The sequence below is a fragment of the Mustela erminea genome, chromosome 5, assembly GCF_009829155.1.
Source record: "Mustela erminea isolate mMusErm1 chromosome 5, mMusErm1.Pri, whole genome shotgun sequence".
Classification (NCBI taxonomy): Eukaryota; Metazoa; Chordata; class Mammalia; order Carnivora; family Mustelidae; genus Mustela; species Mustela erminea.
The window spans coordinates 72,737,115-72,764,425 of NC_045618.1; the positions used below are offsets into that span (position 1 = coordinate 72,737,115).

The following is a 27,311-nucleotide window of genomic DNA, read 5'->3' on the forward strand; positions in this document are numbered from 1 at the left end:
GGAATTATTTATAAAATGAGTTAGATAACCTTCCTTTTGCAATTTTCTGTAAAAATTTTTGTAAGATAAAGATTATTTGCTTTGTTGCAACACATTTGTTAAATAATGTCAGGGTTTCCTTTCTTTTAATATACCCTATTTTGTGAATTTTTAAAAATTTTAATTGAAATTTAGTTAACATACATTATATTAGTTTCAGGTGTACAGTGTAGTGATTTGACAATTCTATACTTCACAAAATTTTTACCGTGGTAAGTATATTACTATCACTATAAAACGTTATTAAAATACTATTTTGTCCCTATGCTGTACTTTTTATTACTGAGACTTATTTATTTTAACTAGAAGTTTGTACCTCTTTCCTCTTCACCTGTTTACCAGTCCTTCCACCCACCTCCTCTCTGGCAACCACCAGTTCATTCTCTGTTTTTTTTGAATCTGTTCCTGTTTGGTTTTTTGCTTGTTCTTTTGTTTTTTAGATTCCACACATTAGTGAAGTCATGTAATGTATAAGGGAGAGATGGTAGTAGAGGAAAGATTCTGATGGCTGATTTTAGGTTCTTTATTGGCAATTCCATGTATTTTATATATTCCTGTATTAACTCTGATATTTTCTAATTCTATAAAAATTTATCCATTTCATCCAATTTGTCAAATTTTCTAGCAAGCATTTGTTAATAACATTCTTTGGTTTTTTTTTTTTTAATGTTTGAATTTGTGTATTTGCTCCCTCTTTCTTTCTCTTTTTCTTCTTTTGATCGATCTCACTAGCATCATGTACGTCTTATCAGTTTTTTCAGTGAATCATTTTGGGAAGTTTGTTAATGACCTCTAATGTTTTCATTCTTTATTTCACTGATTTTAGGCTTATCTTTACTATTCTCTTTCTCTCTCTCTCGCTCTTTCTCTCTTTTTTTTTTTTTTTTTTTTTTGAGTTTGTTCTGTTGCTGTGTTTTTCCTCAGGTTTTTAAGTTAAATGATTCTCATTTATTTTCGTTCCTTCTGGCTTTCTATATAAATATAATTAAGACTCTAAATCTCCCACATAGAATTGCTTAAACAGCAAGCAATACATTTCGGTGTTTAATGTTTTTATGTACCTCATAATTTCCCTGGTCATTTCCTCTTTATCATATGGATTATTTAACAATATGTATTTAGGTTTCTAGACAAAAAAAATTTAAGGTATGTTTTTTTTTTTATAAATGCCTTATTTTATTTCATTGTGATTTACTACATGATCAATTTTTGTGAGATTTGCTTTTAATGAAGGTTTATTCTATGCCCACTGGTTATAAGGTTTATATATTTAGGTCAAAATTATTTATCATTTTATTTCATCTTTGATCTACTAGCTCCTGACAGGGGCAATTTATCTATTTCTTCTGTGATTCTGTTAATTATTTTATCTATTTTGAGGCTATGCTATGAATATCTATTTACACATGATTGTTATACATTCCTGTTATGTTATTCTTCTACTACTATGTAATGATCAGTTTTCATCTTTATAATTTTTTTCTTATTAACCCTATTTTGTCTGATATCGAAAATAGCTATTTTTGGTTTACTTTTGGTTTTTATTTATATAGTATATACTTTTCACTTTATTTTTAACTTTTTTTCCATACATGTTTAAAAACTCCTTTTATAGACAATATATATTCTAAAGATTTTGGCTTTTGATTGTTAAGCCTAAGCCATTTTCATTTATTATGATAATTTTTTTTATTCTGCTCATGTGGTTTTATGTTTTCTGTTTATGATGCTTTTTTAATTTGATTTTTATTTGTTTTTTTAAGATTTTATTTATTTATTTATCAGAGAGAGAGAAAGAGAGAGAGAGAGAGGAGAGAGCACAAGCAGAAGGAGTGCAGGCAGAGAGAGAAGCAGCCTCCCTGCTGAGCAAGGAGCCAGATGTGGGACTCCGTCCTAGGACCTTGGGATCGTGACCTGAGTCAAAGGCAGACACATGAGTGACTGAGCCACCTAGGCATCCCTTGATTTTTATTTTTTAACTTTCCCTCACATAGTCTTTTTTTCTCATTCATTGGATTGGTTGAAACTTATTTTGCTGGTTTGCTGGTTATTATGCTATGAACTCATACACTGAACTTTCTATCCTAGAAAGTATATATTTATATCAAAAGTCGGATTGGTTCTCTTTTTTTTTTTCTTGCTTTTGTGTTTTTTATAGTCTTCTTAATCTTTCTTTGTAATGTACATTTTAACCTCTTTTCTGTTCCATGAGCTTTGTTTCTTCTGATACAGTTTACTTCATCCATTGGTTGCCTCTCTTTCATAGCCCTCATGTTTCTAATACTTTTGTAATGTTTCCATTTAATCTTATTTTTATTATTTTTATCCTTTTGTGATGTCAACTAACTTGACTGATATGTGTGCTCTTGGAAGATGCACAAAAACCTTAGGCTGCAGTCCTTTGTGTGAACTTAAAGGTAATAGGTGTGCTTTAAGGAGGAGAGACTCAAGTGTTCCTGTCCAGATTCAGCCACTCTTCTATTTTTTGCTGCAGGCATTTCTCTTGTCTACCAGTAGACCACTGTGAAGGGATGAAATACGAAAACGGAGGAAGGAAGCTACCCTGCTGACTTTCTGATACATCTACTTCGTCATCAAAGCACTGAGAGAGTGAGTGGTGATCACTACAGTCTGGTGAGTGTATTCATGCTCATGTAGGTGTGGGTTTTGTTGTGTTTCTTTTGTTGTTTTTTTTTAAAGATTTTATTCTATTTATTTGACAGACAGAAATCACAAGTAGGCAGAGAGATAGGCAGAGAGAGAGGAGGAAGCAGGCTCCCCGCCGAGCAGAGAGCCCGATGTGGGGCTTGATCCCAGGACCCTGGGATCATGACCTGAGCCGAAGGCAGAGGCTTTAGCCCGCTGAGCCACCCAGGTGCACCCTGTTGTTTTGTTTTTAACAGAGTGTTTTTCACCAGTCTTTGAATCTTTAAACATCTCCTTTCTGCTGTAGACTTAACAAAGCAAGATAAGGAGTTGTAGTATAGCATCAGAGAACAGTAATTAGACTCTGGTCAGAAAAGCCAGCTTCTAGTTTCCTATGTGCTATGGGCAAGCCACTTGATCTCTCTCGAGAAGCATTTCTACAGCAATTAGTCTTGAAAGATGCTATACACATACAGGTCTGTGGTCCTATATACTCTTTCCTTTTCTCCGCCTCAAGATTTATAACTCACATCAGCCCTTCTATCTGAGGACTGTTGAACTTGTTTGATCTAGGGTTTCCTAAATTTTTTTGACCTCAGAATCCTGTACCTAAGGATAGCATATTAGATCCTGGGCAAATGTTGTCTGGGAACAAACTTTAGGAACTGTTACTTTATAAACTCAACTTTTCTCATCTATGAAAATTAGGCTATATAAGCTGCATATTGTTCCTCTTGATTATTCTGTGTCATTTTTCCCATGCCCATTCCATTTTTTCTCTTGCCATGTTCTTCCTTATTTTAATATCCCAGTTCTTCGGGTATTAATAGGTGAATAGATGGCTTATGGTATCAGCCTCTTCTTCTGCATTGACGACATATTAATTGGGTGGGGTTCTGAGTATCAGATCCAACCCAAAGGAGTGATTTGCTAACAGCGAGGTTTCAGGCACTGTGACAAACGTTTTCTGGATCCACTGGGCATTCTTATTGTCCCTCCAATTATGTCATCTCTTTAACCACCTCTTCATAACACCCGCACTATTCTGCTCTAAGTGAAGAGGCAGAGAGTTAGCAGCCTCCAGTTAGCAATCCTTTCTTTGAACCACTTAATGGATATAGAAGCTCAACTTTACAAGAGGAACAGTTGTTATTCCCTCGCCTAGATAATGATTTCTTTATCCAAAATGTCCCCTTTGTATCTTCATGACAATAAAATTGGGAAAATGGATTTTTTTTTAAAGTAATTACACAATTGAACATGTGATAAATCCACTTAATAGGCAAGAATTATCTGCTTTGGCTGCCTTCACAGCCCAAATTCACAAGGTAATTCACAACTCATTCAATGGAATTCAGCTTTATCTCCTAACATGGGACTTAAAATGAGACAAGCTTAAAAAAAACTGCATGCCTTTGTCATGAGAGATGGCCATGAGGACTTTTGAGAGATCAAGTGCTCTTCTTTATCTAACCAAGTGTCACAGCACAGAAAGTGAGATCCACTGTCCCTCACTATGACATCTGCACCCCTTGGTAAGTGCTTGAGGACCTGGAGTCCGTTGTTGCTGAACCCTGTCATGCCAAGAAGATAAGGAGGGTCCTTGGTAGATGGACCCCTTGGATTCCATACCTGAGTGAATTATAGCTTTTCATTAGTTTGTCAGGCTTCCATCCAAAATCAGTTTCTTTAACCATCGATTGTGTCCACCTGTTCCTCAGCAAAGTAAGTTATCTTTGTTTTCAGTATGATGGAGGAAAAACTTATTTCTTTTGATCAGGAAGTAGTGTCCCACAAGGGAAAGCAGATAGATGTTGGAATCTGAAGGGAGTACGCTTCTGACACAGGAATATAGTTTGCTTACCAAAGTTGTATAGTAGCTGTTAGGACCACCAATTTGTTGTTCTGTTAGAATAGCTCCATCTTTATACATTAAGAACTATGTTTACCATAACACATTAACCACGTGTAGCACAATGATTAAGAGGATGGGTTTTGAAGAAAAACAGATTTGGGGCTTAATCCTCATTCTGCCTGCAAAAGGTTACATTCCCATGGAAACAGACTCTGAGACAAGAGTTTCACAAGCAAGATGTTTACAGGGATTGCCTTTGAGATCAACACTGTAGAAGAGAGGGGAGGGAAGTAGGAATGGTCAAAGAAAGAAGCTGCACTGTGGCCCAATTTTGTTAACCCATAAGGAATCCCAGAGCTAGCCTGGCCCTTCAGAATTGTCTAGAAATGTCTGGGTCAAGGTGGCCAGACCTTTACCCTCCATTGATCATTCAAGGGTAGCACTGTCCTGGGAAGAGGTCTGACCTTGAAGCAGGCTGCTTTCTGCAGCTGAGGCTGTATGCTGTCATCAGAAGGGAATCTGGGTGGTTTATCACAGTACCAACAAACCATTATGTTTCTGTTGGGAGAATCTTTGAGCTACTAAACTGCTGGGGACCTCAGTGTGCTTTTAGTAAAATGGAGATAATAATATAAGAATGTAATTAATTCTTGTTCATTAATGAATTTGGAGTACAAAGCATATAGCAGAGTCTGTCAAATAGTAAGTACTCAAGAAATGTTGATGATAATGATGATGGTTACATTAAAATGTTATGCTTCTGAGTATTAGATAATAGAACTTGATCTTTGATTTCTCTTTTGGTCTCAAATTAATTATTCTTTTATCATTGTATTTATGTTTTTATATTAAGTTATCTCAAATCCTTGCTTTGGAAGCAGACAGGGTATAAATCAGACAGTATAAAATATTCTTAGTAATAGTGGTACAATAGAATAATACTTGATATACTATATTAAACATATTTTTTTATCCTCTATAATTCCTTTATTTTCTGACCCTCCTCCCACATAAGCAGCAGCTAGAGCATTCCTGGGCTTATTGCTTCAGGAGGGATGACGTAGTTGAATAAAAGCCAAATTCTTGTTTTTTGAGTTGCAAAAGCTGAGGTCCTGGCATAAATAATAGATTTAGGAGACTAAGTGATCAGTCAGTGCCCATTTGTCCCAGCCTAGAGGAAATGAAGATTCTCTAGGAGGGAGAAGAAACAGAGTGGAGTTCAGATGCTGGTGGACCCTTGGGAAAGGCTTGTATCCTGACATTCCTTTCATGACTTGGCTGGGGGAGGGATGTGTCTGAGTTAGTTACTGTGTATAGGCCACAAACCTACAGATACGTTCCCATCACTCCCAAAAGTGATGGGATCAAAGTCCAAGACCTAAGGTGGTACAGAGAAAAGGAGCTTTAAATATTATCTTTATAAAATAACCAGAAATTTGACCAAATATATATATATTATTTCCCAAAATACATTGTGAGAGAAACTTAATCCTTAAAGACCACAAGACTCATTAGCATATTAAAGGTTCTGAGAAAATCTGTAGTTACTTAGGTCATTTCACTATGCTTAACCAGTTCTTGCCAAACTTCTTTTCAATAAAATTCTTCGGTTGTATTCATAGCTTAGGATGTCCTCATATAGAATTGTATATAAAACATCATCCAAGTTCTTTTCCAAGTTATGTGGATTTATAAAATCCTTAAAAAATGATCTAACCTAGATCATTCAAACCATCTCTGCCACTTTGGCAAGAACGGGGAGTGGTGAATTATTTATTTGCCTAAATCTACGACCCAAATTCACTGGATAGAGGCCAACTCTAGACTTGACTTTGGTTAGGTGTAGACAGGTCTCTAACATAATAACTCTCAGTTGCAGAGCGATTTAGAGGTAGATTAGGTTTCTTTTTATCCTGTGACTTATTTCAACCTTGACCCAGTAAAATTGCCCTTTTTCAGGAGGAATTGATAATGAAATCAGTGCCATCACTCAACTGCATATCTTTCAAAAGGCCAAGGGGGAAAAAAAAATAGGAGAATTTCTATCAGAGAAATATCAGCATAATATTTTTAGCCATAGCAACCCAAGGGATTGGACTGTTTTGTAAAAATCATCATAGACAACATGGACACAAAAGAGACTGTGAAAGTTTTCTAACTCCAAATTTTAATAACAATACTACAAATCGCTTAGAAAATTCCATTTCGAGATGAAATGAGCCTTTTATAAGATTATATCATGGAATTAGAACATGATACATGGAAACAAGCCTAATAGTTCCTGAACCTTCTCTGAGCCATCAACTGTTTTTCTGTATAATATACTTAGGAATCAGTGCAAATGAATGTGGGGGTCTTCTGCTTGGGTAACTTTCCTTCAGGAAAGCATTCAAAATTTTCCTCGAAATTTTATTAAAAAAAAAAAAGATTCTTAACCAGTGATTCTCAACTGGAATCAGTTTTGCTCCCTAAGGGACGTTTGGTAGTATCTGGAGATGTTTTTCATTGTCACTACCAGGTGGGAAGGGAGTGTCACTGGCATCCAATGGGTGGAAGCCAGAGATGCTGCTAAACATCCTATAATGCACAGGGTGGCCTCACAACAAGGAATTTTCTGGCTCCAAATGCCATAGTGCCAAGGTTGAGAAACCCTGCCCTAAATGGTATCTTGCTTAAACTGGTATATCTTAAAATAACTACTAGGCCTGGGAACTTATTTGCTAATTAGAACAAGTGTGTTTTGATTTAAAATGTAAGAGGATAAGGGACTTGCAATTTTATGTCTCAAGCTGTTCTGAAGATGTAACCATGTAAGAATGAGCATAAATATCACACAGTTGTACTCTGTGTAAAATATACTCTCCAAAGCATATGAAGTGAAAACCCAGTGTTATCTGACTTAATTTGTGTTGTGCTCAATATGTTCATAACCACGGCTGACTAAATAAAACTAGGTCATATTCTCAGTGCATGAAAGCACATCATTTTAGTCTTCATTCTCCCCCCACCCCCCGTTAATGTCCAATAAATGTTCCAAGGAAACCACACACAAGCAGGTGAACATGTGCCTGCCTGTACACACACTCACACACCATCACGCACACAGTGGTACATTTCAGGCTGTGCCTAAATTGTTTGCAAAGTATGGAAACAATTACAGAACAAATTCCCATCCTCAGCCTGCCTCTGTAAAAGAGGTCTGGCTCAGAGGCGCTCCAAGTTATTTATGGCTGGAGCAAACAGAACGCTTAACTATGCAGATAAACTTCTCATTCTTTTATGTGAGGCAGCAAAATAAACACCTTAACAGTTCATGGTTCCCAGAGTGCATTAGTTAATCGGCCCAATATCATTCTAATTCTCCTCGTAGCTCATTGAATAGGAGCATGTGAGCAGATAAAATGCGTCTCTAGCCACCATGTACTTATTCCAATGACTGTATGGTTGATGGATGACTTTCTGATTTTTTGAAACAATGCCAGCCCAGGGCCTCGTGGCGGCTGCACAGCGCCCAAGATCTCTCGTTGTGCTTTGGGGCGCAGGGAGAGAGGGAGGGGGCTCTGCAGTACGAGGTCTGGCTCAGTCATTTTCAAAATCAATACTTGCTCTCCAAGCCTTGGATAATTTAGAGAACATAATTCAGAATTCTCCCTTTCAGCATGTATCCTCCATCAAAGGGGTGTTTTCATCCAGAGTCAGCACAATGCTTGTGCGACCCAGGAATGCACAGATAAGGTTGAAAAGAAAGAAAGAAAAACTGCACTTACTCTTTCTCTTTCTCTCTCTCTCTCCCCAAGCATCTTTGAGATCCAATGTATGTGTGTTTGTGTGCCTTATTATGAATATTTCTGTTTAGAACAAAGAACCTAAATTATGGTGTCTCATGGTATTACTTCAGATTTAAGGCTTTGGCAGGGGTGGGGGGCTGTTTTCCTTTATAAACTCTTAGCCTAAGGGATGTTAGCCTCAGATAATTTATTCCTGGCAGGTCAGATATAGGATACAAAAATTTCTGCCCAAGGGCTGTTAAATCCTGCTTTCGCCTCATTTTAGAAAGTGCCATCAAAGTAGTGTTTTGTTGTAGTGATAAAATTTTGTGTTCTGTGCACAGAAACAACAGGCTTCATTTGCTTAAAAACCAGCATGACACTAATTATTTAATCTTTTCAGCCTCTGTTCTCTAGGTTGCTCTAAAAAAAGGAGCCCCAGTGGAACACATCTTGGTCATTTAAGTAGAAAGAGCTTGGGATTTTACAGCAATTTTCCAATACTAATTACATTTCATACTATCTATCATATGCATGGCTTGCAAAACCCTATTGATTTTATGGATACTAGTGCATTGGGAACAGGTTATTTTATGACATGTTATGTTATAGGATCTCTATGAAATACCTAGATCTTAAACTGTGGGCACAGATATACTCTCAATTATCCACAAGTGGATTATCCACTTGGTCTATTACCCACAACATATTTTAAATTAAAGCTGCTGTCATTAGGTGACTCAGTAGCCCTAGGCCAATTTCTATCATCAATATTCTGTGCTGCTGGGTTGCAAACTCATTTTGATAGACCTGGCTACATGACTAGTAGGAATGTACTATTGGAGTTGTTGCCTAAAATATAAACATAAAAAACTTGCAGATTATGTTTTATTTTGGATTATCCTTGTCACAAATTCCTTTCTTTAGGAAGAAGAGGCAAGGGACCATTACAAACAGGCTCACTGACAAGTTGTAAATATAAAGTATCTTGAGAAATAAGCACAGTTTTATACTCTCTAAATGATTAGTAAAATAGTTCAGACTAAAATGCCAACTGCTTTATGGAACCTTCCTGCATTTTGCCCTTTAGAATTGTTCACCTCTCCCTCTGGGGCAGACTTGAGTAGTGACACAAGAGAATAGGCTTTGGAATTAGAAAGAGCCTGAATTCTGATTCTGTAACTTATTAGCTGAAGGGCCTGGAAAAGATACTTAACCTTGGCGAAACTCACTTTCCTTGTATTTAAAAATGACCGTAATAATATCTACCGATATAATGTATGTAAAGTTCATAGCTCAGTGTTTGGCAATGCCATGCATTCAATACGTGCTTGCTTCTATTCCTTTCCCTTCCTTATCTATTCTTCATTAGATTCAGAGTTCCTTGAAGCAGTGACCAAATTTAATTCCCAGCATTTAGGCAATCATCTTATATGTGGGATATAATGATATTTGTGCAATTAAAGCATGAATCAAAGTTGTCTTTTGGTTTATATCTGAAATAAATTTTAACAGTTTTGTATTTCCACAAATCTATTAAATTATTTTGTTAGTAATTTCATAGAAAGTGTTTTTATATATAAATATCAGCAATTGGGCATAATGTTTTCTTACACACAAATTTATTCTTAAGAATATTATTAGCATATGTATATAGCTGTATTATGTATGTATTATATGTGTATGAAGACCATAACATGAGCAGTGGGAAAGACTCCTTCACAAGTTCATGAATTGTTTGCTTTTATTTGTTTAATTTATTATTTTGTTGTTTTATTGTTTTCAGAACTCTTTTCAAGGCTACGTATGGGAACAAGAGATTTTACCATAGTTAAAATAAGATGGATTTTAAATTTGCTATGTTTTTCATTTTCAATTTAAAGACAATGCAACAAAGCTTCCGTAGACTTAAAATTGTAACATAAACAGAAATCCTTAGTGTAGTACACAATCAATTAACCCTGGGAATCAGAGAATTTTTTTTCCATTGTGTTCCTTAACCATGAACTTGAGCTTTCTCTCATCATGTGTGTACAATTGAAGTAAGTATCATGTTCATTCTTTAGATATTTATTTAGGGCCGTTTCTGTCTATGGTACTGAATGATTCTTATGGCACTGATCAAATATTGCAATGAAACCAAGCTAGGGATAATTACGCTTACATCCCTGAGTGTTGGGCTTGGGAGACGGACAGTGTAACCGCAATATCATTCTTTTCAATGTATTTATTTGTTTAGTTTTGGACTGCATACTCATTTTATTTGAAAGCTCTAATTATAGAAGTAATATGAACAAAATATTACATAAATATAAAATCAAGAATGTTTGTCATTTGTTTAAGTTAATTGATGCTAAAAGCAAAATAGAATTGTTGGACATAGATTATGTTTAAAATCTGTAACTATATTGTGCAAACATTTGTAGGTGCATCTTTGAAAAGAAGCACTCATGTTCACATCTGTTTTGAATCTCTGTGCATTTAAATCAGCAACAAAAACAATAGGAATTTGGGCTTTTCTTTTTTTTTTCGGTATTTCTATTTTTTATTTTTAAATTTTCAAAAAGTTTTCATTTTAATTCCAGTTAGTTAGTATACAGTGTTATATTAGTTTCAGGTATACAATATAGTCATTCAACACTTCTATACAGACCTGGTGCTCATCACGACAAATGCCCTTCTTAATCCCCATCACCTACTGGGCTCTCCCTTTCTTATTTACCTGGACTGTTTGGGAATTAGATCTAAGACAGTGCTCCTCTTCATTTTTGTAATGAGAGACTCTACCTCTCTGAAAACTGTATTACATTTTTTCTCACCAACACAGTATGAATGAAAAGGACAAATAACTGGGTCTCTTGGCTGACTGCATACAAGAGTCTGAATACCTAAGTGCATAGCAACAATATGTGAATAACATATCAAAATAAATATGTTCAAGTGCAGCAGGTCGAGTGGGTTGTGTGGGGTCAGTGTTGCGAATGGGGGTTAATTTCTGTTCAGTCAGGTGAGGTACAAATGCATCAACTTTGCTGGAAAATGATTCCAGTTGTGGCCGATGGTCTAGTTTCCTGCGGAATGCAAGCAGCCTATTATTTCACATTTTAAAAGGCTTGTTCAGGTTTGACCATTTGGATGGGAATCAATACAACAGAGAATGAGGATGAACATCAGAGATCACGCCAGGTGTGCCACTGAGGCCAGATCCATGTGCCCATGAATTCTCCCGGAGATAAAATCCATTTTGGTCTGGCAGAACCAGGAGCTAGATGGGCCAGCTCACTCCTGCAGGCCTCATTTCATTACTGATAAGATGATTTGGGGTAGGAACGAGAGCTTGCTGGCCTTTGGCTATCTAACTCTTCTTAAGCCATGATTGAAGTGAATCAATTGGGAGGTTACCAAGTCATTCCTCAGTGAATTTGGGCTGACCAGAATAGCTGTCTGGAAAAAGCAAGCTGAGACATGTGTTTATGTAAGTGATCTAGATTCTTTAAAAAAGGTGCTCAAATTACTACGAAATGTGTGGGGATGCGTTGGTTGCATGGTAGGGGAGGTGAAGCTGTGAAGGAATGAGGCAGGTTTCCCATTGTGGTTTGTGAAAATACCTTCTTGCTTACATATTTTATAATGAGTTATTTTAGTTTTAGAGACATGTGCATGAAATAAAAAACCTTTCTTCAGATACTAAGAAAAAGTCCCAAATCACAGGCACTGAATTACTGGGATTTCACTTGGTAAGACCTATGTCTGAATATTTGGATCCAAAGATAGGCTTACACAGGCCAAGTTTTTTGGAAAAAATGAGACAGAGTCATGATAATTTTGTGGGTATATTTACTTTTGCAAAAAGCCAAATATAATTTAGTAACAGCCTAACTGGTAGAGTATTTTCGTACCTTAATTTTGCTAGATAATGGCCTCTTTCCTCACTTTATCTGCCTGGAGATCTCATGTTTTCAGTGCAGTAAAATCCACCAAACCTGACAGATTCCAATATGAGCTGATTCTAAGTTCTAGGTCCCCTCGTTGGAATGGTCTTTTTTTGTCCCATGAAGTTGTATGGACTTGCATAGCAAAGTACCCTCTCACAAATCAATCCTCCAGGTTTTTTTTCCCAGGCATATATTAGAATGAGTTTTGGTGCAATTATTCTCTCTGTCTGAATCCACTAAGCAGGTGCCATCTTTAAGCTGCAGAACCTATAGAAAGATGACCTAGGGAAAATAACGTCATGTCCCCAAGCCAGTCTTCAGTCTCTGTTACACATGCCTTATGGCTTTTGGCAACTATGAAAGAGAAATCCTGGCCATTTGGCCAAAAATTTACCTGAACATTAATCTAGTATCAGGAATACATCTGAGGGCAGCAACAAGAAAAAAGGCAGACAGACAGGCCATCCATACCTGACAGTTCTGCTCTGAAGATTCCTAGAGGTACCTTTCACAGGAAGTCACTCACGATCTAGATTTATTACCAAATATTTTTAAAAAGAAAGAATAAAAAAGTATAGTCTGTTAAATGCTTATATTCTGATTCATGAACTAAGGAGGTAGGATTTAAAACCCCCAGGTTGTATCTATGTAAGAAGTAATTGGTTTGTGAAAAACTATGAGAAGTTGAGAAGTAAATAAGTGCTAAGTTAAAAAGAGGTAATTCATTAAATATTGTTGAATTGTCCAAAATATCTTTTAGCTAGGCACTATATAAAAGGACAAATTGAGTTAAGGTGGTTTTTAACAAAATCAAGAGGCATCAAGGTTTTTTCCTGCCTACTGATATTTGATAGCATTTAAATTGTACATTTATTAACATTTATCTATAATGCTTATGTAAGAGTATAACAAAGTTATTTTAAAAACTGGACATTTTCATTTTCTTCTCTTGGAGACTACTTTGTATCTTAGACATCTTCATTTTTCCTTAAATGAATCTGCAATTATTCTTATATGCAAGTAAGAAACTGCTTCTAAGACTCTTTATTTTTTGCTATAGGAAAAATTGAAAAGCATTCTAGTGTCCATCCCGCCTCCCCCACAGCCTGAGTCACTTCATGGGCCTCATATCTCTTAAACCACCTGCTAATCATAACAATTGCTAATTTGAGCTCTTTTTAGTCACTTCTGGTGACACTGACAATGCCATCTAGTTTGCAATGGCCATGTGGTCAGTCCCCCACACATCCTAGCAGGCTGCTGCTGCTGCTGTGCCTTTAGCTGGGGTCTCCATTGTTCTCCAGGCCTCTGCTGACCATAAGCAATTCCTTCTTCCCTAATCTCAGGGGATCTGCTTCTTTCACAATGGGGGCAGGGCCGTTTGCTTTGTGTGCAAGATTATCTTCCCTAGAATTGTTCACATAGGCAAACATACACATAAAACAAAACAAAACAAATCAAAACCCTGATGGCTGGATGTGGAAGGCTATATGTATCTACGTATGGGTACACACATACACACACATACACGTTTTAATGTTAGCCATAATAGTCACTTATCAATTCTGCCTAGATATTGTCAAGTCACTAGATAATATCTATTAAATTCAGTTATTTGAGTTTCTTCTTGCCTTATTTTTAAAATGTGATTTTTTTCTTCTTAGACTTGGCAATGATAATTTTAAATGTTAAAATTGAAGTTCTCCTTTAAGCTTCCTGAAGCCCCGTACCTCGCCCACGCCTTGGGAAAGCATTTTGGGAATGAATTGAAGATGAAGGTAGATGCATGTCCCTAGGATGACTGATTAGGAATTGAGGAATTGATCATCTAAACTCGGAGGCCTGAGCTCTACTCCAGAACGTCCCTCGGCTGAACAGCAGATAAAATTTACTGGATTTCCATGTCTGAACCTTTGCAATCGCACTCTGTACTCCACTTTGATGGATTTAAAGCTGGTCATTATGTTACAGGGCAAGTTGTAGCACGAATAAAAGCAGGTCGTTTCAACCAGCCATTTTAATCAGGAGGCAACGTTACTCGGTTATTGTTAAAGCTTGCCATATGCCATAGAAAGGGATAGGAACAAACTCTGGACTTTTAGGGCAGATTAAAAAAAGAAAAACAACTGATTTTGCAGGGAGGCAGAGAGGAAGTAATCCAATAATACATATATTTTAAATATTTCTCTGCCTCAGTAAGCAAGGCGGTTTTTGTATGTCTCCTTTGGGATTGTGACCCTCCTTTACCCTAAAACGCTGAAGTAAATTAAAAAGCAGAAAAAACCTCTGCTCTGTTGGGTTGTTCTGCTGGAGCTGCGATACTCCCGGGCTGCCGAGCACGTCGAGAGCGCCCCCTAGGCGTTGCCACGTAACACGGCGGGAAGAAGCGCGGCAGGTGGATAAGCGCCTGTGTGTCTGTGCAGAAATCCATACACAAAGCGTAGGGCGTGTGGGGGGGGGGTGCGGGTGGTAACCCACAGAATGCCTGCTCTTTGAGCCCCTGTCTCAAGGTGGATTTTCAGGCATCTCCACTTGTTTTAGAAGCTTCAGATCGAAGGAACTCAGAGTGCCTTTTTTTGTGTACTTAGGACTAGAATGCTATGGAGAATGATGTTGAAATTAATATGAATGGCTTCCAGGGATTCAGCTTGGTGCCCCTACTAAAGCTTTGGGCATATGTTTAGTGGTTCATCCTGTGCTTCTTGGTGCGTTGGAATTTCACTGGTCCTGTCTTTATCTAGGTGGGAGGACCCCACTTAGGATACTTCATGGGGGCAAATTTGTCTGCCCTGCAAAAGTCATGGATGCCTCTTTAAAACTATAGTCCACAGCTCTGCCTGGGAGTAAGGAAAATGGCCCTGGACTTAGAAACCAGAGGTTCCAAAGTTAATCCTGGCTCTGTTGCTTAAGGAGCTGTGTGACTGTGCAAATCACTCCACCTCTCTGAGCTTCATGTTGGTTCCTCTACAGAAGGAAAAGATTTGATGATCTCCATGTCTTGGACCACAGTATTAAAGATTTTTTCTTAAAGTTTGCCAACCAAATCAACACTTTACAGAACTCTTGAGAGTCAAATTGGTCAAAGGAACAGAGTGTATTTGTCTTGAGGGCTATGTCTGTTGGCACAACCAGCAGAAAGTCAATTTGATCAGTTGTGTGGCATCTTCATAACCAACCTGAATTCCCGTCTGATGTTAGTCACTCTTCAAAGGCAATTCATTTGTCCAGATTGAGCACTTTCCCCCCATTCTGGCGGTCACTTTTTGGTCACATTGATCAGCAGCTACACTGATCCAAATGGTGGTGCTCTTGCCCCCTCTTTGATCTCTGCTGGCTAGTTGCCTGATTGCTGATGGGTAAGTTGTCCTCTATTCATAGGGTCGCTTGTGGGCAGTTTCTCTAAATTGGCAGCCCCTGGAGTCATTTTTCCTTGAGGCCAGCTTATTCACAGGCGCTTGTTCACAAAGCTGCCGGGTAAGACTTTTTCTGTTTGTGCAAGCTGCTCTGATGCAAGCAATTGAAGGAGAGGGTTCTGGGTTCCTGACTGAGTGGGAATAACAGGGAATTCATGCAGAGGTTGTTTGTGGCAAGACTGAGGATGCAGGCCAGAGTAAGAGCAGGGATGGGAAGGCCCAATGTCTCAGTGATATGACCAGTCTGGACTTTCAGAAAAGCCACACAACTACTTACCACTTACCTATTCAAGAATGGTAATTTGTCTGTCTTTCTATCAATGATAATGATTATAAGACTTATTACTCTTGCATTCTTAGTTAAAACTCTACCTTGCTCCCTTGAGTCTCTGTGGCTTTGCCCATGCTATTCCCTTTATTTGAAAACCCTTTCTGAATTTGTCTGGCTGACAAGGTCTAGGACTCAAAGCTTCATGCTAAATAGTTTCTGAGCACTTCTAACATCCTCTGACATAGCAATAATTTTTTTATTTAATCAGGACTGATAGCTGATAGGCATTGTTATGGCTCTATAGTTGTTAAAATATTCAACTATTTATATTCTGGTTGACAAATAGCTGCAGCCCAAGCCCCCAGTAGGCCCCCATTGCCCTATACCACCTTTCCCAAGCCTCCCCAAGTTCTAGCAACTCAGCATTTAAGACTTGATGAGCAGAGGTGGAAATGTCTGGCCTCATAGAAATGACCTGCCTCTCGTAAGTAGTGGTACCTGAATCTTATAGACTGTTGATTATTTTTCATAACACCTCAATTGCATTTATTCTTTTATTTGTTTCTACCATTAGACTGGGAGCCTTATTCCTAGTGCAAAAAGCGTGTGGCACTTGGAACTGTCGTGGTTGATGAAATGGGTTTTTTTGAGTATTCTTTTATTTTTTTTAATTTTTATTTTTTGTATTTTATTCATTTACCTGACAGAGAGAGAGAGAGACCACAAGCAGGCAGAGAGGCAGGCGGGGGGGGGGGGGAGCAGGCTCCCCGCTGAGCAGAGAGCCCCATGTGGGGCTCGATCCCAGGACCCTGAGATCACGACCTGAGCTGAAGGCAGAGGCTTAACCCACTGAGCCACCCAGGCGCCCCTTGAGTATTCTTTTAGATACCACACTCTGGAGTAGGTGGTTTGCATACATGACAAGAAGGTGATAGTAGTATTAATTTCTATTTCATTCTAATTGCTGGAGAAGACTCAAGGAAGGATACCACCACCTGCCAAATAACCAAGTCTTGTGTTGCAGATGTCAAGGCTACTTTGCCAGTGAAGTTAGAGTATTCTAGAAGAGAATGAGCTCCAAGAGATGGAGAGAAAGAAGTGGTTTAATCAAGGACATGTTTGTGTGTTCATGTGTGTATGTGCGTACATGCATGCGTGTGCAGCAAGGAGTAATGCCCTACTCCCATGCAGTATTGCAAGTGAAGCAGGCTTTCCCATGCATACTACCTTGATGTTGTGAGGTAGGCAGAATGTGGGTGATTATTGAACTCTAAGACTTAGCTATGGCTTTTTGTGGTAGGCAGTCTGTGTGTCCTCACTGACACAGAAGAAGGTGAGTTTACTGCCTTTAAAATGTCTTCTGTGGTCTTGGAAAATGAGACCTCAGTAATGATTATCAAAGACCAGGATTAGAAGCTCTGCACCTGTTTTTTGGTGCCACAAAAGCCCTGTATTTTCCCTTAATCCCACAGAGCATTTGAAGAAAGAACACCAATAATGATTGTGGTTGTATTTCTCTCTATTGTAGAGAGTGGGGAATTAAAGCCAGATTTGAGGTCTGGCTTACAAAAATAAAGCAAGGACACTTCCTTTACCAATATGGCAAGTTCATACCAATAGTGTGTGTATTACTTCAAGAAATAAATAACCAAGCTTGAATCTATAGTTCTTTTGTGACTATTGGGCCTTATGGATGTGAGCTTCATCTTTATGGCAAGACTTTTGGTCAGCTACTCCTTTGGGGATAAATTCTAGATGCATGTAGTACATATTCACAAAATTGTTATGTGATTCTGCATTTTTTTTTCTTTCTAAGTCTTTACCTAACTTATTGTAAATCCTTTAAATAACCTCAGTTTTTAAAGATGTAACTTGAACATCATATCTCAAACCCAGTATTTGGTCATGAATCTTTATTTAAAAGTTCCAACTTCTTAAAAAAAAAAAATAAATTAAAAAAAAAAAAAAGTTCCAACTTCTTGACCACTTCTTCAGAGTCACATGTTAGAGTAAGATTATGGAAGCTCAATATATCATAGAAGCAAAAGAATTCTTTATGGGACTCTGTATCAGTCCAGTAGACAATCCTCTTGGTTGCATGTAGCTTTTATTTTGTTCAAGTTGATTCATAATATGAGCATGGATATAATCAGTTGGGGAAGCATATGTGGTTGTGTCATGTTCTTAGAATTTTTTTTTTAAATGACAATATCTGGAAATGAAAGTGATCATCAATTCAGGACAACTATAAATATATATATGAAAGCTGCCTTTACTTCAAATAATAATATTTTGTATAAGAACTCCTTTAATATTATTAAGAACTTTCACAATAATCCATGATTATGGCAGGTAATATTATACCCATTCCTCAGACAAAGAAACCCACACTCAGGTAGGTTAAATGATTTTGGATAATGATACAGAGCTAACCAGAGTAGTAAAGTTAGGTTGGAACCAAATTTGGCCTTCTTATTCTTTCTCTGGTGTGTGTTCATTAAAATGGAATCTGGGGACCCACTATATGGAATCTGGGGATCATGTTGGCTTGTCAGGAGGGAGGTGACAAGTTGGGTCCTATATAAGATCCATGCAAAGTGTTGCATACCTGTTCCAGACACAGGCTTAGGAGGACAGCAGTGCTGGGGATATAAGTCCTAAAACTCATCTGAAACATGGACTGAGCCGTGTCCAGATCATGGATTGGTCCAGCATCCATGTGATGAAGTGAATCCTACCCTTTTGTAAACATGCTCTGTAGCCTTCAGGGTATATATTATTTTTGTTGCTTATGTGTTCCTCCATTTTCCTTTGGGCTTGAGACATGTCTTCAGTCTTTCCACAAAGGAAATTCTAAGGGAGAAAGGAACAGCTCATGTGTAATCCCTGTAAAGTATAGAAGACCCAAGGAAGAAATTTTGTATAGTTAGAATGTAGGCTTGAGACTGGGATACTGCTAGAATGCATGCAGAGGTGGCTGGCTTCTCCTTCCTTGTCTTCCCTTTGCACAAATTCTTTGTGTCAAAGAGGACACAAACGCAACTTCAGAAGTCACCGCTCAGAGACCAGCTCTTGCAACTCTGAAGGGGAAGACCTTTGTTTCATTGCACACAGCTAATGAACTTAAATGTCATCACAGGCCTTCCTGGTAGATTACTTGGCATTTGGGGTTGCAGTTTTACCAACATAGAAACATAAGCTCAGCTACGTGATGGTGAAACAAGAATCCTGGGGGCAATGTGGCATGGGGAAGGACATAGATTTTTCTTTCACATTGGCCTGGATCAAATTCCTGCTCTGTCATAGTAACTCTGTGGTCTTAAGCAAGTTTCTTAACCTCTCTTTGTCTCATTTTCATTGTCTGTAAACTGGGGATAATGGTGAGTGCCTCACAGAGTTTTTAGGGGGCAAATGAGAATATATGTAGTGAAATTGTGCTTGACATGTTACATGTTCATCATTACCATAAGAGTTTAGGTTTCCTGTGAGATTGGAATTGAGCCTAGAGGACAGCTAGAAGGCTATCTTTAAGCCACGTCTGGTGATGGCGATTACAGGGAAAAAGACAGAAAGAAAATGCAGAAGAACAAAGGAAGGAAGGAAGGGGCAAGCCATAGGCTCTTCTCTATTCCTGATTCATCTTTTCAATATCTATATGTGTCTGTAAAGGTGAGTCCATTTTCCTCTTTTAAGAACAGACTCAATGTTTTACGTTGTTATACCAGCTGATATTTTAAGCATTTATAAAATCGCTATTAGGAAAGACAATGGGGAGAATGATTCTTTGGTTCTCTTTGACTTGGGCGTGGTTTGGAATATGCTGGAAGGACACTCCTGACTTCATTGTCAGGCGAAGTATACATCCCACAAAGACAACATATATTTTTCCCTCAGGTTTACAAACCTCCTTTAAAATGAAAAAAAGCTCTCTGAGAAATAAGCAGAGGCAGCATCACACTCCATTTTATGTATGGGAAAGCTGATGTTTAGGGGGAATAAAACATGGGGAAACCCCTAGCAGGTTGCCTAGCACATAGCAGATGCTGATTTCCTTTGTCATCATTATACTGAGAAATGGCAGAGCCATTTTCCAAGAAGCTATAGCTCAAGGACTAACAGGACCCTTGGCTCTTGGTTTATGTTCTGTTTACCTCACAACTGCCTTTCCAGATATCTTAACTTTGCTTTGGGAGAACAATTTTTTGAAGGATAGGTCATTGAGACATAGGTCCCTTCTGATAATCTGGGAGGTTCAAACCCTCCTCAGGCCCTTTGCTTACCCTGGCTCAAGTTGCCTGTGGAAAGCAGGGTCCCTGGTCCTGGCTAGAGCACTGTCATCTTTATTGTGACCTGATCTATTGCCCATGATTTTTCTGAGTTTGAAGTGGTATCAGATGTGCATGGGATTTCTCATCCAATTGCCAGGTGGTTCTGGAGCTACAGATCAGAAACTCCCTGGAGGTACTTTTAATATGAGTGCTGTAATGGGTAATCATACAGTCTGGTATGAGCGGGAGATTAACCCAAGAGAAGAAATGTACTGGGTCACTCTGATTTAGCTATGTAGAACAAGGCATTAAGGTTTCCCCCAGCAAAGAAGCCTCTTACTTATTCTCATGAGCTGTTCTTTCACCACTGTGAACACACTGGATACGGGATTAAGTGTTCTTCTGCCCACATTGAGAGTTTTATCTGAAAAAAAAAAAAAAATCATGTAACAGTATAAACTTTAGAAGCCTATATTTATTTTGTTATGAGGAATTCTAAGTACTTCTTTGCACTTGGAGGTTGCTAAAAGAAAGGATTGCCTAAAAATAGACTTGTTCTTGGAAACTGACTTAAAAGTTCTGTCCTGTTTCCTTTTTGCACAGGTCAGATTTCCACAGCCAGGCAATTTTCCAGACAAGGTAGACTTCACCCTGCTCCTTTCCCTGTATTTTCTGTGGCCTTTTTATCCAAATAACTGCTTCTTTTCTCCACTCCCATATGACCCCTGTCCTCTGAACTATTTCAGGGAGAAGCTCTCATTTGGTTGGCAAACCTTTGAGAATGAATTGATGAGGAAAGGGGTATATAACTCTCTCCTGGCCTTCATGGATTCTGAAACTATGCTGGGGACTGGTTCTACCTTAGTTCCAAAAGCCATTATTTCCTTCTTTGGCTTTTGAAAGAGATGAATTTGTTTTCTTTTTATAGCATAAATTGTTTATTTGTTTAGTCATTAGTCCACACACTGAATATTTAAATCTATATTTCTCTCTCTCCCTGTCTCTGTCTCTGAGAGAGACCCAGGGAGAAGGAGAGGGCGGCTTCTTTATGCTAGGCTCTGATGACATAGAGATTATTGAGGCTAAATCCTTGGGTTCATGGAACTCTTGTCTAGTCTTATAGGACTCTGCCCTTCCTTGCAGGGAGGAGGAATATCAAGAAGTCTCTTTCCCTTTTTGTAGGTCTTTATCCCTCACCTATAGTTCCCTTCTATCCAACAGGGCCAGATCATATACAGTCACCAAGACTAAGCTCTTACTCTCCCTTCTTCCATGAAGCTGTTCATGGTCACCCCCCAACCATGCCTTCCTCTGAACACATACAATAGTTTATTTGCCTAGCTTTTATTTCTACATGTGTCACATAGTTATTTATGTGTATGTCAATAGTCCTAAACTATAATCAGGTTTATATATAATAGGTGCTCAATAAATGTTTGTTGAATGTGAACAAATGTTTCTACCATTCCTCTAAAGGCTGCTTTCAGCTGAAGTGAGTGAGGTTGAATGGCTGCCAGAAAAAGACACATTAGGTCATTCCAAGGTTAGTGAGATGAAAATCTTGAAAATGACAGCATCATTCCCCTCTGGGGCTGTGCTGCCAATCCTATGCATAAAAATAACAGTGGTATGCTGGATCATGATGCCTAAGAAGAGGAAGGCAAAGAGATGAGACTTTTCTCCTTCAATATGTAAAATGACTTGCCTATTTCCCCTTGGAGAAAAGAACTGGGTCCATAAGCGCAGTCAAATTCTAATTTACTAAACAGAAGGATATAGTCTTCTGGTAAACAATTAAGAAAAAAAATCTCTTTTTATTTCATTTCATGTTGGAAACTTTGCCAAAATGTCCACTTCTGTGGTTTATGAATTACATTAGGGGGGCAATGCTGAAAATACCAAAGTACATTTGGCTCATCATGGAAATTTTAGTTATGATTGTGCTGGAACATGGGCATAGGTAGAGGAGGTTGGGTTACATTTATCCTGACCACGGGCTAAATATTTTCAAGTTTTTTAAACATGAAAATCCTTACTATCATTTTATTTTCTGCAAGTGTGACTTGCTAGAGGAATACTTGATCTTGGAAAGAACTGGGTCTCAGCTCTTTCCTTTCTGTGGAAACTTGGAGGTTTCTAAGAGTCAGTTTGCTCATATGAAAGTGGGAATAATAATAATTGCATTTTCTCCATCAGTTATTAAATGGATTAGATAAGATACTGTGCAAAAAGCATATAGCATAGCCTAGCACAGAGGGCCCAGTAAATACTAGCTCTGATTAATGATGGTAATAATGAGGATGTAGTCTGTATTAGTTTCCTGGGGCTGCTATAATAAATTGCCACACAGTAGGTGACTCAAAACAAAAATTTATATTTTCATGGTTTAAAAGGCCAGCAATATGAAAATCAATGCATCTTCAGGGTTGGTTTCTTTTGTAGGCTTTGGGAGAGAAATCTGCCAGTGCCTCTATCCTAGCTTTTGGGGGCTGCCTGCAATCCTTGTTGTTCCTTGGCTTGAGATGCATCCCTTCAATCTCTGCCTCTGTCTTCACATGCCATTCTCTTCTCTGTGTGTCTGGGTCTTCTTCTCACCTTATAAGGTCATCAGTCTTTGAATTTAGGGCCCACTCTAATTCAGTCAGACCTCATCTTAATTGCATCCTCAAAGATTCTATTTCCAAATATAGTCACATTCTGAGCTTCTGGGTAGACAGGATTTGGGGAAACAATATTCAGCTCACTACATAATCATGAAAATAAGTGAGGATATATGTCATTAAAAACAAAATTCTAAACATATCTGGCTGGTAAATAGCTCCAGTGAGATGGACCATGACCAATTGGTGCAGCTATTGGGACTGTCCATGGGCTTTATTTTATTGACAAGATTCAGTCCTCATATTTTTTATCTTTGGGTTGGTCTACATGGCCCCAGAAAAATGGATGATTCATGAGAAAAATGGTGTTTTCCTCATTCACCCAGATTATGATTTAGTCTTCTCCTTAGTCATCCCAGTTGACTTGTGCCATCTCTTTATTCGGCATCATCAGAGAAATGGATATTTTTGGCTAATCAGAGTCTCTGGTTAATGGGCAGTAACTATGCATCTCACTTGTGACCAATTAAGGAAGAAATGTAAATACAGGGAAATTCCATGATACATGGGATACTGATGAATGTAATATGGTCCTGCTTTAGTGATTCAGAACAGTGTCAAGGTTTTGCTTTAGGGTCATAATTTTGAGCAATGGTCCTAAGTGCAGCAGAAATATGTGGATGATGGTAAATAGAAAATTCCCATTAAACAAATGCTAGACTGGAAGGGAATAGCTGTTCTTCTCTTCAGTTGTAAGTTAGTAAATAAATGAATTGGGATGGTAATTAGTCTCACCCTTTTTGCTTCATACTTCTACATTTCTTTCCATTCCATGGTTCTTAGGCAGGGGTTGAGGATGCTATATCAGAGACCAGGGGAGTGTACTCTTAGTGTTATAACTTCAGGGCCAACACTGCTCTGGGAATACTTTCTCTCCATGTGATCTCCAAAGATGATACACTCATTCCAGAGGTTAAAACAACAACAACAACAACAACAGCATTATCTTCTACAGAAATGTAAGACTTAATGCTTTAATGCTTACATAGTGTTTGGGATACTTAGATGAAATGCTATATAGAAATGCAAAACAGTACTCTTGGAATTTCAGATTTTTTTTTTTACTACTTTATATTTATTGGCCAAGCCCTGCTGGGACCATTAAGGTTAAGGTTGTATCATGTTTCCATTTTAAATCTCTATTTCCAATAGAGATTTAACATCTGGTATATATATATATATATATATATATATATATATTTTTTTTTTTTTTTTTTAAGATTTTATTTATTTATTTGTTAGAGAGAGAGAGAGCAAGAACAGGCAGACAGAGTGGTAGGCAGAGGCAGAGGGGGAAGCAGGCTCCCTGCCGAGCAAGGAGCCCTATGTGGGACTCGATCCCAGGATACTGGGATCATGACCTGAGTTGAAGGCTGTCGGTTAACCAACTGAGCCACCCAGGCGTCCCAACGTCTGGTATAAGTTTTTAAGCCAAAGGGGATTTTTATCTTAAACAAAATGTGAAGGAAAAAACAATCCAGTTGCATATCTTTTATTTAAGGGAACCAAACAAAATAAAAGAAGTTAGTGTTTTCAGATAGTATTTTGTACCTCAAGAACTTAAAAATGAGATTTCTAAAAACAGGATTTGGTTGATTTTTACATTATCTGGAACATAAAAACAAGGGAGGGATTTGTTATTCACAGGAGGAAACAAAGTCAATAGAAATGACTAGTTTAGAATAATTAATGTCACAGAGATATTATGGGGCAGATATCTCAATGTTGACTCCTAGTATCAGCATCATTTAGTTAACATAGGTTCTTGCTCTGTAGCTTTCCTTATGGCTATTTCATATCTCTTCATTTTAACTTCTTATCATTGAGAATATTGGCCTAAGCTAAATAACCCCAGCATAAATCCAGTTATCTGGGAAATTTTAGTTTCAATTTAACCTACCCTATTTAGATTCAATATTTTCCTTTAGAGCTGCATAGAAAATAATAAAAAATGTCTGTTAAATTCTAAAGACAGGGTTTCTCTTAAAAATGTCTGGATTTCCTTACTGTGAGCGCCCTTGAATTCAGATACAGGGCTTGTGAGGCAAAGAGGATTGCAAACCCAGACTAGCTATCATTTGCTTATGTTTCTAATACCTTTGCCCTAAATAAATCCCACAGAGCTGAACTTGTACACTCTTCAAGTATAGGGGAAATGAACTCATTAAATTTTAATCATCAACATGCTGCATCTAATTATAATGAATCTTGTCTTAACTCATGACTGATGTATAATAAATTCAATTACTTTGGTTTTCCTTTCTATTTATATAAACTGGTTTCCAATGAAGGCAGAGTGGCAGACTCCTGTGAAGAAGGAAAGTAACCCTTAATTTTCAAATCATGAGCTCATTAGAGCATGCATGTAGATGTGTGTGTGCATGTATGTATAAAATTTGTTATTCTAAGGAGAAAGACAACACCTTATAATTAGACCTCTCCCACCTTCGGCCTCGAGGGTGTCCTAATAAAGAAAATTTCATACATTGATGTGCTTCCCATCTTTTCATTTCTTTGTTCTATCACCCTGTTGTTAATAACACCCTGCAGCAAAAAAAATGTTTGTGAAGCTAAGAGCTGTCCAGATAAGAGAAAAGGTCATGATCTCCCTCCTGCGTGTTCATCAGCAAACGAACACCAATCTGAAAGTAAGAGGATGCCTGTCAATATGGAGTGGGCAGGCGGCAGCACACCGTCAGTTGAAGGCAGTGAATGCTCACACAGTTGTACTGAGCTCCAACCTTAACCCCAAATCAATAATCACCAAAGTATTACAATATGAAGTGACTGAATCATAGAGGGCAGAGGCGAAGGGAGAGGACGTAAGTGGGAAGCTTTATACATGATGCAAGTAAGGAATGTGGGATATTTCTCACCATCTTGGGACTTCTGAGATGAGTTTGTTATAGATGATTAAGTGAATAAAATGGAGTCAGAGAGCCTAAGGCATTCCCCCATGTTATTAATGTGTACTGTGGCAGATTTCTTAAATAAACTTCTAACTCAGTAAAATGGAGAATCCGAAGCTGCTTGCTTGATTTCAAGCCCCAAATTTGAGTGCAATGAATAATATTAGTGCATGTATATTTTATTATCATTGCCTTAGATAATTGTATCAATAGTACGGGTGTCATAGGACAAATGTTATTCCTATGATGAGGGAGATGAAAGGACCCTTATTGACTAGATTTAAAAAAAAAGAATGAAAAGTCAGATTGCTTCAAACAAATACTCCTTTTTTTTTTTTCTTCCTTGCCCTGGAGCTCTTTGTTTTGAGGCATGAAGTATGGGAGAAAACCCTCCTCTTCCAGGAAGACTTCTGAAATCCAGTGGAGAGAAGAGAAGGATTTCCGTATCTTCCAAAATACTAACTAAATATTAAATACTAACAGTCCTTAGGCAACCAGGAATAATCTCATAGAAAAATTGACTAATATGCAATAAAAATGTAACATTCCAAAGAAAAATTATACAATACTTGCACATTTATAGGTTGCTTCTAGAGGTATATGTGTTACTCTCCTGTTTATTAACTCCTGGGTAGCATTTTTTGGTGGTGGGGGATATTATATAACTATAAATAACTATATAATACATATATAGTTATTTATATATTATATATAAATTTATATATAGTATATAAATTATATACTATAATATATATTATATATAGTTATATATTATATAACTATAAAACTATAAACTATATAACTATAAACTATAAAATTTATTGTTAAAGTAAATGTATTTGGTAATAATGAAAGTTTTATCTTGCCCTTTCCTTTCAAAAATTAAAAAAAATAATTAAAATGTTTTGTCCTTTCTAGTAATCTACTTAATTTCATTATTTTTTGTCTCTCTTTGTATGTATGTATAAAAGTAGGTATTTAGGCATGTATTTATTTCTATATATATGGAGGTATGTATTTATGTATGTGTATATCTATGCATGTATCTATCCCTCCATATACATACATGTATCTATGTATGTACCTATGTATGTATCTAAGTACACACACACACATCTATCCATGTATACATACATGTATGTATGTTTTATGTACCTCTTTCTGATTCTATTTACATGTGCTGCTCCCAGCCTAGGAAGTTCAGCATCGGAGACTTTCCTGCCAGCCATCTTACAAACAAAATCCTAAGCCCTTGTTCTTCCCAACATCCAGAGTTAGGTAAAAATCAAAGAACATTGGATGAAATTAAACAAACTTTCAAGATCTGTCAGATAGGTTTGCTTGGGCTGAAGAACAGAACTGAGAGGAAGCTGTTTGCTTTTCTTGATGTTTTGATATGCTGACCATTCATAGAATTTAGTCAATTGATAGGAAATAACACTTGAAATTTCTTTTAATTATTACTTCTCTTACAGCTCAAGACATCTTGCATTTCCTGTGGTGACCTGGCCTCCCAATATAGGCATGCAAATAAATACACATGCATGG

At 37.6% G+C, this 27,311-nt stretch overlaps 1 long non-coding RNA gene across 1 annotated transcript; it reads left to right on the top strand.

Annotated features, from left to right (window-relative positions):
- Nucleotides 1-210: 210 nt before the first annotated feature.
- On the top strand, nt 211-27,311 carry LOC116589989. The gene is made up of 3 exons (XR_004285466.1): nt 211-251; nt 2,534-2,649; nt 27,239-27,311. It is a non-coding gene; the product is annotated as an uncharacterized LOC116589989 (long non-coding RNA).